Raw genomic sequence first — 14581 nt, 5'->3', positions numbered from 1 at the left:
AGGGCTGCTATAATGAAATGCCAAACACTGGGTGAATTAAAACAATAGAAATTGGCGGTCTCACAGTTTTGGAGTCTTGAAGTGTGAAAACAAGTGTTGGCAGGACCATGTTCTCTGTGACTGCTTTAGGGGGCAGTCTTTTCTTGCCTCTTCTAGCCTTTAGAGTTTGCAGGCAAACCTTGGTGTTCCCTGGCTTGTAGAAGCACCACGCAGTCACCTGGCTGTCTTTTCCCTGTGGGTCTTCACATCATTTCCCTTCTGTTCATGTGTGTCTTTGTGTCCAGTTTCCTCTTATTAGAAGGATAACAGTCATTTTGGATCAGGGCCCAGGCTGATAACCTCATTTTAACTTGATTCCCTCTGGACTCTCTGTTACCAAATAAGGTCACATTCTCTGGTAATAGGGGTTACGACTTAACTGCATCTTTTTGGGGGACATGATTCAACCCATAACACCAATCTTTGGAATTTTGCCTAATGGCATCCTCTTCCTCTGCTTCTCAGATCCTCCTGCTAGCTGAAGAAAGGTTGGCATATTACCTGGCTTTCTCACTTAGCATCTCTCTCATTTCAATAAGGAACTAGATATTTCCTTCCAATCTCCATACAAGTTTGTTATATCCTTGTTGCGTTAGTGGTTGGTAATGCTTGGTGTTGGAATCCCCTTAGAAACTTGTGTAATCATTCTGGGCTGTGATCTGGGAATAAGTTTTAAAAATGCATCCAGGTGATTTAATACACAAATAATGCTGGAACCCTATACAGTAGGAATAATCTTGAATTTATGCTGCATATTCTTTTGATACTTTGCTCCGAGATCATTATTTCCTCTTACAGTGTTTTCCCTCTTACATTCTAGAACCTTATGAAATGCTACAGCATATGTGTTTCAGTATATGAATAATAGTGAAGAGCCTTAGATAAATCACATGGGGAAGAAAAGATAATCAGACATGTAAGAAGAATCATGTTGGCTATGGGAGAAACATTTAAATTCTAGTTAGGAGGAGGCCAAAACCAATTAATTTGCCTATTCCTTTAGAAATGGGCTTCTTTGAGATAAAGAGAAGGACAAACACATAAAATCAGGCCCTGCAGAGTGCTAGAGGTGTCAGATCAACAGGCCTGAGATAGTCCCATGAATCTGATAATGAGAGGGGAAAATAAAAAAGGAAGGTACATGTGCCTTCATAGTAAAATGTGAATGCTGAGGCTTGAGAGGGTTATTCTTTTTATTTATTTATTTTCCAATATATGAAATTTATTGTCAAATTGGTTTCCATACAACACCCAGTGCTCATCCCAAAAGGTGCCCCCCTCAATACCCATCCCCCACCCTCCCCTCCCTCCCACCCCCCATCAACCCTCAGTTTGTTCTCAGTTTCCAACAGTTTCTTATGCTTTGGCTCTCTCCCACTCTAACCTCTTTTTTTTTTTTTTCCTTCCCCTCCCCCATGGGTTTCTGTTAGGTTTCTCAGGATCCACATAAGAGTGAAACCATATGGTATCTGTTTTTCTCTGTATGGCTTATTTCACTTAGCATCACACTCTCCAGTTCCATCCACGTTGCTACAAAAGGCCATATTTCATTCTTTCTCATTGCCACGTAGTATTCCATTGTGTATATAAACCACAATTTCTTTATCCATTCATCAGTTGATGGACATTTAGGCTCTTTCCATCATTTGGCTATTGTTGAGAGTACTGCTATAAACATTGGTGTACGAGTGCCCCTATGCATCAGTACTCCTGTATCCCTTGGGTAAATTCCTAGCAGTGCTATTGCTGGGTCATAGGGTAGGTCTATTTTTAATTTTCTGAGGAACCTCCACACTGCTTTCCAGAGCGGCTGCACCAATTTGCATTCCCACCAACAGTGCAAGAGGGTTCCCGTTTCTCCACATCCTCTCCAGCATCTATAGTCTCCTGATTTGTTCATTTTGGCCACTCTGGCTGGCGTGAGGTGATATCTGAGTGTGGTTTTGATTTGTATTTCCCTGATGAGGAGCGACGTTGAGCATCTTTTCATGTGCCTGTTGGCCATCCGGATGTCTTCTTTAGAGAAGTGTCTATTCATGTTTTCTGCCCATTTCTTCACTGGGTTATTTGTTTTTTCGGGTGTGGAGTTTGGTGAGCTCTTTATAGATTTTGGATACTAGCCCTTTGTCCGATATGTCATTTGCAAATATCTTTTCCCATTCCGTTGGTTGCCTTTAGTTTTGTTGGTTGTTTCCTTTGCTGTGCAGAAGCTTTTTATCTTCATAAGTTCCCAGTAATTCATTTTTGCTTTTAATTCCCTTGCCTTTGGGGATGTGCCGAGTAAGAGATTGCTACGGCTGAGGTCAGAGAGGTCCTTTCCTGCTTTCTCCTCTAGAGTTTTGATGGTTTCCTGTCTCACATTCAGGTCCTTTATCCATTTTGAGTTTATTTTTGTGAATGGTGTGAGAAAGTGGTCTAGTTTCAACCTTCTGCATGTTGCTGTCCAGTTCTCCCAGCACCATTTGTTAAAGAGACTGTCTTTTTTCCGTTGGATGTTCTTTCCTGCTTTGTCAAAGATTAGTTGGCCATACGTTTGTGGGTCTAGTTCTGGGGTTTCTATTCAATTCCATTGGTCTATGTGTCTGTTTTTGTGCCAATACCATGCTGTCTTGATGATGACAGCTTTGTAGTAGAGGCTAAAGTCTGGGATTGTGATGCCTTCTGCTTTGGTCTTCTTCAAAATTACTTTGGCTATTCGGGGCCTTTTGTGGTTCCATATGAATTTTAGGATTGCTTGTTCTAGTTTCAAGAAGAATGCTGGTGCAATTTTGATTGGGATTGCATTGAATGTGTAGATAGCTTTGGGTAGTATTGACATTTTGACAATATTTATTCTTCCAATCCATGAGCAGGGAATGTCTTTCCATTTCTTTATATCTTCTTCAATTAGAGAGGGTTATTCTTTTTAAAAATAAGTGTATTTTAAGTATTGTGGCTTAGAGAATAAGAGTACTAATATACTTATATGCAAATAAATGAGCTCATTATGTATGAGGGGCTTATTGGGGTAATACAGTATACATTGTTTTCCATTTTGTTTCAACATTTATTTCCTCTTTTGAATGGGAATGAGTGTGTGTGTGTGTGTGTGTGTGTGTGTGTGTGTGTGTGTGTGTTTAAACACCTAAAGCTATCATTGTTTCAACACCCTAAAACTACCATGTTCCAGTACTGTTTTAACTTTCCCTGCTTTCTATACAGTTGATAAGGAATTAATATATTGGACCAAATAATATTACTCTTTTGAAGTATTTGCCCAAGGCCATGAACATTAAATGTTCTGTTTTAACTGTGACTTAGGAGAATGCAGGTCTGAAAATGTAGGGTCAAGGTAGGACAAAACCCTTCTCAGAACAATGGTTGAAACCTAGTTTTACTTGATTGATGAGCTAGACTACTGTTGATGACTATCTAACATTCTTCACATCTCCATCCCAGGGCACATAACATGTTTATGTCAATTCTAGTCATAGTTCCTAAAGCTATTATAAAAATAACACTTGCAGACATTTAAGTTATGATTTACTTAAAGATACCCTTGCTCTTTGCGCAATACAATTTATTTAGTTTGGTTTGTTCTGAATTATTTTTAAGATAATTCCATTGCAAAGGAGGATGCATTGGGAAGTCTTTTGATTAGATTCTAGAAAAAAAATAAGAGAGTGACTGACAAATTCCCCAAAAGGTATATTAATAAAATTTTGGAAAACCTCTGAAGGATTATATTCTCTAGAGAGATATGACCATCTATTGGACACATTAGCTTTTAAAGTCACTTTATTTTTAAGTTTAAATAGAGATCTATGAAAAATGCTGTTTTGAATCCTGGAATTCAAATGCAACCTTTTCCATTGTTAATCTTTCTTGAAGTATAAAGAGATAAGAATAAAGAGGAAATTATTTCATCTTAAATTTAGCTCCATGTACTTTCTTTTTTCTTTTTAACTCACCTGCCTTTTATGGACACTGCCTACGAACTATTATAGAGAATACAAAATAACTGTTTCATGTAGTTTTTACATATAGGAAACTAGAATACATGTGAAGTAACTGTACATATAAAACACCATGTTTAGGAAAATGCTGCAGAGACGGTATGTCATCAGTCTTAAATTAAGAATGTTAACTCCACGAAAGCAATAATCATGTTTACCTTGCTTATTTATGTTTTGACGGCACTTAACTTAGTGCCTTATGCATTGTGCATATTTAATAAATGTATCTGGATTGAATGAACAAGAAGGAAATTGGGATGAAGAGATTATAAATGTTCTGGGAAGGAGGATTGCAATTTGAATTGGAATGGAATGGAAAAGCTGCTAAAGACAATCCAGAAAAGCTGAAAATTAAAGTGGACCTTGAAGAACATTTAAGGTTTGAACAAAAATAGAGTGGAGTCTGTATGGGTATGTATATGTGTGGGTGCATGTGTGCTGCTATGTATGTAGAAACAATGTGGAAAAAAAAATCAAAGTGGCAGGTGTAGACATGTTGTGGACAGAGACAAAATAATCATGCATCAGTGGAAGATCTGGGGAGTTAAATAGGAAATAAAGCTGAATAGTTTGGGTAAAATCAATCTACTGGAAAGCCTTGCTCTTCCATTTTGGAAGTTTAAGCTTTACACTAAATATGTATTTGTTACCATTATCAGTTTTAGGAAGAAGTATTTATATTCTTAACATATTTGAAGTCTGAGTTGCTCATAAACGGAAAATGCTGTAAAAGAACGTTTGGCAAATATCTTTAAACTTTTCACTGCCTTAATTATGTAAGAAACATAGTTATTTTTTCCCAGCAATGTGATAATTAGCATTTTGTTGTATATGTCATATACATATATAATTTATACTTATTATACATATGTTTATTACATATGTATATTTTCTTTTTATTATCAAGTAGTTTAGGAGATGATCCCTTGGCTCCAGATCAAGACCAAATGACCAGTTAAGGGGCTTTTGCAGTCACGCTGGAAGCATCTAGTAAACTTGGGACCAGGTAATGTAGAGGAAGTGGAAAAACAGGGAGAATGAATCAGCATAGTTTAATAACCAGAATAAGAAGTGGGAAGGATAAGAAGAAGCAAAATATTACTCCAAAGTTTTGATATTGGGTGCTGAGGAAATGGTGGCTTCATTCTTCCTCTTATTATCATATCTAAATTTTCTTTCCTCTCTGCTTGGATGATTTGGTCAGTGTTTCCTGCCTGCCTGCCTTTCTCCTAAGGTTCCTTCTATTTCCTGTCTGGGTAGGGTGTCTGTCTTATGCAATCTTACAGTATCCTTTGCAGGTCAATGTGATAACACTCATCACACTGATCATAAATATTTGCTTATATCTGTCTTCTGTACTGCATTCCTTCAGTGTAAAGGTTAAGTATTTCTAGTGTCTAATACTAGTTATTGTGTGGCAAGGTGTAAGTTGAATTAATGAGTTTTTTTTTTTTTTTTTGCAATAATTCCTAAGCTAGGACTTGGATATATAGTACCTAGAAATTCAGTTGTAAAAAGTTCTACCATGACGAAGATTTCTAACCTCTTCTCTTTTTTGTTGTAATTTGTATAACACCATTTCAGCTTTAAATGATATATTAGGTTTACAGTGGAACGAGAGGAACATTTAAAGTTTTTTATTTTTTTCTTTAGGGTTCTGTGAAATCTCAGAACAGAGAAATGCTAAAGATAATGGCTGCCACCAAATTTCTAGATTTTCAATGGTCACTTTGGTCTTTTATTTCTGAGCTATCTGGAAAATTCAGATATAGCCCCCAACATACTGAATATTTACACTTCAGGGAGCACTGGTGAGATTGAGGTATGAAATAATGAACTAAGAAGCTCATATGTAAGTATCTTATTTTAGATAGTATAGATTTTTTAAAAAAGCATGTCCCTTTCCTTGAATTCTTAAATAGTATTTTATTTGCCTGAGCTTCAGCTAAAAATGAGGATAACAGCTGTTATATTAAGACATTAAAGATTCTGTATGTTTAATCTCTATGTGTATGACATTTATGTTGCTAAACTAATTCGAGAGCTTTTCTTTCTAAAATAAATTGCTAACATGGAATGTATTATGAGTAAAGAAATCCAAACATTACAGAGACAGATTTTAGGGACAGTATTGTTGACTATGGAAGGAATATACAAGATACCAGATTTGCCATTGGCTAGTTTTTGACCTTGAAGATCGTTGTTTTGTTTTGTTTTTTCTCTCTCTGGGTCTCAAGTTTTTATCTCTGAATGGATATGTAATTAATTTTGTTGTTTGCTTGTTTCCAAGCAGGGATATTAACAAGTTCTTTTAATTTTTTAATGTTTATTTATTTATTTTTAGAGACAGAGTGAAAGCACAAGCCAGGGAGGGACAGAGAGAGAGAGGAGAAAGGGAGAATCCCAAGCAGGATCTGAGCTGTCAGGGCAGAGCCCAAAACAATGCTCTAACTCATGAAACATGAGATCATGACCTGAGCTGAAATCAAGAGTCAGACACTTAACTAACTGAGCCACCCTGGCTCCCCAACAAATTCTTTTTAATGTAACTTATGAACAATGCAAATTTTCTCAATAGGAAATATTTACTATTATCAGTTTATGAAGAAGTATTGATATTCTTAACATATTTGAAATTTAGGTTGCCCATAAATAGAAACTACTTTAGAAAAGGTTTGGAAGGGGCCCTGGTGGCTCATTTGGTTGAGCATCTGAGTCTCGGTTTAGGCTCAGGTCATGATCTCACCATTTGTGGGTTCTAGCCCATATTGGACTCTGTGCTGAGGGTGTGGAGCCTGCTTGGGGTTCTGTCTCCCTCTCTCCCTCTGCCTCTACCCCTACTCCACTCATGCATGTTCTTTTTCTCTCAAAGTAAATAAATAAATATTTAAAAAAATAAATGTTTTGGCAAATAGCTTTATACTTTTTGCTGCCTCAATTATATAAGATCCATAGTCTTTATTTTTCCCCAATGATATAATTATAATTAGCATGTTGTTATATAAATTATCCAATAAGTAGAAACATGGCATTTTCTTTTTTCTATCTTAAGACTTATTACATTTTAAGTCAATTTTCCAAAGATTTTTCTTCACCAGCCTCTTATATTCTGCCATAAGATAAAAATTCTGAGTCGAGTTTTTGTTTGTTTGTTTGTTTTTGTCAACATGTATTATCTGTAATGTTAAACAGCTAATTACTTCAAAGACATTATTTTTGGTAAAGAAATGCTTATCCACCCATAATTATTTATTGAGTGTCTGCTAGGCATTTTTGTAGGTCCTGGAGTCATAATCATTGATAGACAAGATTTCTGCCCTTCTGAAGCTGACATTCCAATAAGAAGAGAGTAAAAACAATTTTTTTTTGGAAAAATAGTGGTAGGTGCATAGAGAAAATTAAACAGTTAAGGATATTACTGAAAATTTAAATAGGGGAGTCATGAAAAGCACCTCTATAAAGAGAGAAAGGGTTGTAGGAATGAGGTCTGTAGACATCTGAAGAAAGAACAGCTGGGCTAGGAGTCCCAGCAAAGGCAAAACTCTCAGGCAGAAGCATGCCTGGAATGCTCCAAGAAGTGCAAGATCCATCTGGCAGAATTGGAAGAAGTAATTTTGAGAAGAATTGTGGAAAGGCAAGTCATGTGCTGTTGTAAAGAATTTGGCTTTAATTTGAAATGAAATGAGAAGCCACTGGATAGTTGTGAGCAGAGTAATGGCATGATCTGTCTTGAGTTTTGCTAGGATTATTGTGGCTTCCTGTTGAGAAGAGACTGTGCAAGGGTAAGGGTGGAGGGACAGACACCAGCTAGGAGGATAATGTAGTAACCTAGGCAAGAAGAATCCCGCTTGGACTAGAATGACAGCAGTGGAGATTACAAATGGTAGAGTTCTGGATAGATTTTGAAAGTGGAGCAAAATGGATTTGATAGATATAATTCAATGGAACAGAGAGAAAGAAGAGACAAAGATGACTCTTAGATTTTGCCCTAAACAACTGGAAGACATCATTAACTGAGGTGGAGAAAATGGAGGGAAAAGCAATTTTGGAGGGAAAATCAAGAGCTCATTTTGAGATGTCTATTATAGTCTAGGTGGAATTAATTAAATAGGAATTTGAATAGTATAGGCCAGAGATATAAATTTGGCAGTTGCATAACATTGATATTTTAAATTTAAGATTGGATAAGATCACCAAAAAGAGTGAAAGTATTTGGAATGAAAGGTGGAGAGGTTCTTTTGAGGCATTCTAATTCTGAGAATTGGAGAAAATGAGAAGTAATCAACAGGATGAGGCCAGGGGAATGAAGCGTTCTGAAAGGTAATTGTAGAATCAGGTATTTTAACGGACATTAAATGCTTCTGCTAGGTCAAGTAAGATGAGACCCAAGAGTTGGCCATTGGAATTAGAATTTGGAAATCACTGTGGTAGAGTGATGAGGGCAGAAGTATGATCATAGTAGGTTCCAAAGAGAATAGAAGGAAATGAATTGAAGACAAATAACTCAGGGAAATTATCAGATAATTTTGTATTGTAATTTGTAAATCCTATGTATAAAATGTTAATAAAAATTAGTTACTAGTATTTTTAACTTATTGCAGTGTTTATCTTCATGTGACTGTTCTAACTTTCAAAGGAATCATTTTAGGCAGCTTTACTTCCTTTTCAAGGGTACTTCCACTGATCAAACTGATTTTGAAACATATTTTTTTTGCATTCCTAGAAAAAAAGAATCTTTATTTTATTATATTTTTTAGACAGAGAGAGAGAGGGAAGAGTGGGGGGGGGAGAGGGGCAGAGGGGGAGAGAGAGAGAGAGAGAGAGAGAGAAAGAGAGAGAAAGAATCCCAAGCAGGCCCCATGCTCAGCACAGAACTGAATGAAGGCTTGATCCCATGACTGTGGGATGATGACCTGAGCTGAAATCAAGAGTCAGATGCTTAACCAACTGAGCCACCCAGGCACCCCAGAGAATCTTTGAAATAAAAAGAACTTAAGATATCATCTCTACCAACTCATTTTGTTAAGTTTTTCCTTCTACTTTCTGATTCCTATTTACATCACACTCATAATTATTGAGGAAGAATTCAAGACATCAGATAATTTTTTTTAAAATTCACATCTTAATGGAGATAAGTGAGTAAAAGGGGGTTTTGAGTGCTTTAATTTCATTTTCATTCTCATCCTCATCGATGCTTCTTAAATGTGGCCATTAACATGTTCGAGTTCACAACACAATTTTCCAAGATAAACCACAAATAAGAGACCAAAGTGACATTATGGATATCTGGAAATGGGGTGGAAGCCATACCCTTCAGCACTGCTCTTTTCTCAGATTCCCAAGAACCCTAAAGGGGACATTAAAAGAAGGAACTCTAGGGGTGCCTAGGTGGCTCAGTCAGTTAAGGGTCTGACTTCGGCTCAGGTAATGATCTTGCAGTTTGTGGGTTCAAGCCCTGCATTGGACTCTGTGCTGACAGCTCAGAGCCTGGAGCCTGCTTCAGATTCTGTGTCTCCCTCTCTCCTGCTCACATTCTCTCTCTCTCTCTCTCAAGATTAAATAAACATTAAAAACAAAAAAGAAGAAGGAATTCTCATTATCCACAGATATTTTGGTATTGTGTAGATACAAATTGATGATAGAAAGTGGGTAAGAAAATATGAAAATATATTTATTCATGAATATATGTAAGTAAAATTAAGAATAAATTTCTCATAAGATTCTCTAGTTTTAGTACATATAAAATTATCTTTTTGGGGTTCTTGGATGGCTCAGTCAGTTAAGCATCCAACTTTGACTCCAGTCATGATCTTGCAATTCATGGGTATAAGCAACATATTGGGCTCTCTGCTCCTCCCCCTCTCACTGTTCCTCTCAAAAATAAACAAACATTAAAAAAAATAAACTGCAACGATACAACATGGCTTTAAATTAAGAAGCATGCTGTTGAAATTATATTTGTAAAATGAATAGATGCTTCCTGTTGTTTTCATTCTCACTTCCCTCACCCATTCTATTTTAGAACAGAACATATCTATCCTTTGATTTTATTAATTCTTATATATTGCTGTTCTGGATTATAATATGCATTTTGAAACTAAATTGGGATTTACTAAAAATAGCATTTTAATATCTTTTGCAGTTCCTCAAACATCTGTCAGATGCCTTGTTACACACAGATTTTATGTCAGATCCATGTATAAGATTGCTTTTGATTGACATGAAAGATTTTTGTACTTGATTTGAAATCATTTTATTACTATATTCAGGCTTTTTAAAAGTCTGGGATGAAATGAATAGTTTTACATCTAGTTTTAATATTCTTCACACTTTTTTTCATATTAGCTGAGATCTAATGTTTGCATGTAATTAAACACTTTATTAATATGCTTTGCAATTTTACTTTTTGTTTTACTGTGGATCTGAGATTTGAAGGCAGATTCTTGCTAATACCTCTTTCCAGAGACTCCTCAAAGCCATGGGAAGAGAAATAGAAATTCTCCCAATTATTATGGTAGCTTTTGAAGAGGATAATCTCGTTGGATAGGTAGTGGTAGGATAGGATTTCTTGACACTTTGTTAGGGTTAAATGGAGCTACATGACTTCATTCTGGCCATAGTGGATCAGCCTGTACCAGACTTCCCTTCCTGCCTGTAACTGTAAGGCTAAGCAAAATGTATAAACCAACTGTTTTCAAGATTTTTGAGATAAGAGAAAAACTTGAGAGGTCTCTTTGTAAAGTGTGAATAGAACACATCCCCTAGCAAATCACAGGAAGATAGACCCCAAACAAAGCATAGCGGCTTTAGTGAGCAAAGGAGGCAGATGTTAGAGTTGGGTTGGCTGAAATGGCTTATATTTGGAAAGTCCTAGATAGGACGGAGTTCTGCAGAAGGGAGCATCCATGAGGGTTATATTTTAAGTTCTTGGCCAAAGGCTAAGGTGCCCATTTACAGGGTACATTTCTATGTGTTCTAACCAACAGTAGTTGCTGGTAGCCTGAGAGCAGAAGTGAGATACCAGAAGTTGTTGGAGTTACAAAGTAACCAGAGTACTCTTTCAGAACTCTTTCACAGTTCCCTAGGCATCTATTTGAAACTCCAGAAATGCCCCATGTTTGAAGAAAGGACAACATACTACTGTGTGGATAGGATTAAGGATAAACTTAAGATAGTTGCAAAGAATAGAATGAAATCTAACATGATTAAAAAGAGCCACCAGGAATTTAACTGGCACCAACAACAATCTCAACTGCCTTTAAAGGATCTTTTAAGGAGTCAATACAATCCATATTCCATACAGTGTTCAACATATAATAAAAAAAAGAAACCCAGATTTACTTAAAAATTCAATTAAAAGGAAAACTCAAAAATGGGCAGAAGACTTGAACAGACACTTTACAAAAGAATATGCTTGGATGGCCAACCAACACATAAAAGTACACTTAATCTAACTGGTCATTAGGAAAATGCAAAATAAAATCACAATGAAATACCATTTTATACCAAGTAGAATGACTAAAATTAAAAAGACTGTAAATATCAAATTTAGAGGAAACCAGATTGCTCATACATTGCTGATGGGAATATAAAATGATATAACTGTATTGGAAAATTGCTGTGTGGTTTCTTATGAAGTAAATCATATCTATTCTGTAACACAATAATTCTACTTTTAGGTAAACATCCAGGAGAAATGGTAATTTATCTCCATACAAATATTGATGCACAAACGTTTGTAGAAGCTTTAAACCAGTAGCTAAATTCCGTAAAAAGAAAAATCAAAACATTTACCAACTAGAGAATGGATGAACATATTGGTATATTGAAACAATAGAATACTACTCGATTTAAAAAATGAACACAAAACCATCGATGAATCTCAAAAAAAATATTAGGCAAGTCTGTTTTCATCCATGAGGGAATAGGCTACAGAACTATCTTGTCAGGGTAAATAAACTAAAAATAGTTCTTTCTCCATATTGCAGCATAGGACTATGATCCCTGAGAGAAGGGACATGAAAAAGGTAAGCCTTCCAAATCGACTGGAGGCAGTTTTTGCCTGCAGGCAATTTTCATTCTGTTGTACAGGTAGTGAAAAACCAACCGGAGCTTGGCAGTTTTGCATGGTTGATGAGAGAAAGGTCCGAATTTGTAGAGACCAAGATGGCTGAAATTTGTGGGGTCAAATAGTGAACAGAAGGCAGCTGCAGAAAGAAAAGCACCTAGAAATCTACAGAAGCATCCCCTTAAATCTTTGATTGCATCCATACATGCCTAGGGCACAACTCCAGAGGCCAGGAAAAGAACAACCTCCAAAAGAGAATGAATTCTGAGGAAGAAAGTGTATTAACTGGACAATTTCACTGAATGGGATTAAGAGTAGGTTAGACTTTTCAGTTAAAGTGATCAGTGAAAAAAAATCTGTCAACCTAGAATTCTAGACCCAGAGAAGTATTTTTCAAAAATGAAAGTTAATTATAATTTTTCTTCAGACGAAGAAAAGTTAAGCTGACAGAATTCACTGGCAGCCAACTTACACTACAAGAATTTTTTATTTTTAAATTTCTTCAAGCAGAAAGAAAATAATACCAGGTAAAAAGTTGAATCTATACACGGGCCAGAAGAAAATAGAAATGGTAAATATATAGGTAAAAGAGACATCGGCATTATTATAAAAATACCTTAAAAGGTAATTGACAGTTAAAAGCATAAATAATAATGTATTATGGAGTTTCTAACATATTTTTGGTTTTTTTAGTATTCACCTTTATTAATTTTCTCCAGAGTATTCTGGCCCAGAGATACGGTTCTTATTAAATACTGCACAGTGAATAATAAAGGTGTTGCTGCTCACCTTATCTTGTCCCAGGAGAAGTATGATTACCTCTGCAATGAGGTAATGGAAGTGAAGTCATATGTCCTACAAAAGTAGCTAGATATTCTATGGATGAGGGATGAAGAAAAATGATTTTTCTCTGCTTATAAAGAGGAAAAGAGATTAATACCCCATTAAGAGATGGGGTGTTGGTATGGACATATCCTCTGTATAATAGACTTCTGTGGAACTGTACACTTCAAATCTGTGCATTTCATTGCATGCAAATTTTATCTTAACAAAAAGTAGCTAGAAAACAGAAAGCTTTATTTAACTTTTATTTCTAAGTAAATAAGTAATAGGGAGTTTTCTATCTAATGGTTTATAAGGAGAATTTATGGACCTAAGAATTTTTTTCTTTTACTGTGTAAAAAAATACATCATTATATATTTCACATTTCTGTTACTGATTCTAAGTCCTTGACTGGTATTTTAAATATTTGCAAGGATTGTCGTGTCTCTAACAATATGGTAAAACATAGATTTTGAACTTTAACATGGCAAAAATGGTCATTGAAATATCAAATACAGTCACAACAACAAAAGTCAACTTGTTAGTCACTTTGATGAAGAGTTTTTCAATAATGGCCTTATGGGTCGGTGAGAAGAATGGAGTCTGGAGTCTTGGATTTAACCTTTGGCTTCATTATTTTGTAGCAATATTTCACTGGGTGAACCGCTTCTCCAGATCTCATTTTCTTATCAGTAAAATCGAGGTTATGATATTAATTTCATAATGCTGTTGTGAAGAACATGTGAAATTACAAATAGGTGTATATAAAGCAGAATCAAAATGGGACTAATGCCTAAATCAGATTGGAGCCCATTGACATGTATTAATGGAAGTTTTATATACCCAGATATTTATTGAATCTGGGTTTTTCTGTTGAAGTTTAGGCCTTCATCACATCCTCTTCTTTTTGAATAATTAGCTCACTGATTTCTTTATCGCCAGACTTCCCCCTTGTTCTATCCTGTATCATGCTTTTGGGTAGACACAATGTCTGTGTATAAAATATATATTGAAAACATACAGTTGTAACCATGCCATTTCAACAGCACATGTTTCTTTCCCAATGACTTCTTACCATGCTCTGGATAAAATCTCTACTTCTCATGATGAATATGAACTCAATTCTGCTTTCTTTTCTTCCTAGCCCTCCCAATATTCCCATCCCTCTATTGAATTGCTTCATGGCATGCTAATTTATTCCAGTATGCTTTTTTTTGGTAAGATGTTTAAAAAAATATCTATGACTCCCCTATTTCTTGTCCACTTGAGAAATCCGAAATATGTTTTAATTCTCAGACCAAAGGTCATTTCATTGAAGAATTATGTAATCCTCTCTTGACCTAGGCAAAAAGTTAAATATGCTTTTATCTATGTCCATTATAGTGTCTTGCACATATCTCTTCTAATCAGCTAGTGTTTTATTTCAGTCTTTGCTTATTTATCTGCCCTCATGCTCAGCCCTGAGCACCATGAAGATGAATCTTCACTGTATCCTTTTTTCAGTAGCACCTATATAATTTCACACATTTAATATCTTTAGCTAGACAATGTATACATTAGATTTTCATTTCACTTAGGTGGTTTGTTTCTGGTTAGGGATGTAACCATTTATGTTCATGACACACTTTAAAAAACATCTTAGAGGTAATGAAAAAT

This window comes from Panthera pardus, unplaced genomic scaffold (genome assembly GCF_024362965.1).
Source record: "Panthera pardus isolate Hobbes unplaced genomic scaffold, ASM2436296v1 HiC_scaffold_1, whole genome shotgun sequence".
Lineage (NCBI taxonomy): Eukaryota > Metazoa > Chordata > Mammalia > Carnivora > Felidae > Panthera > Panthera pardus.
Note: the sequence above shows the minus strand (reverse complement) of the source record.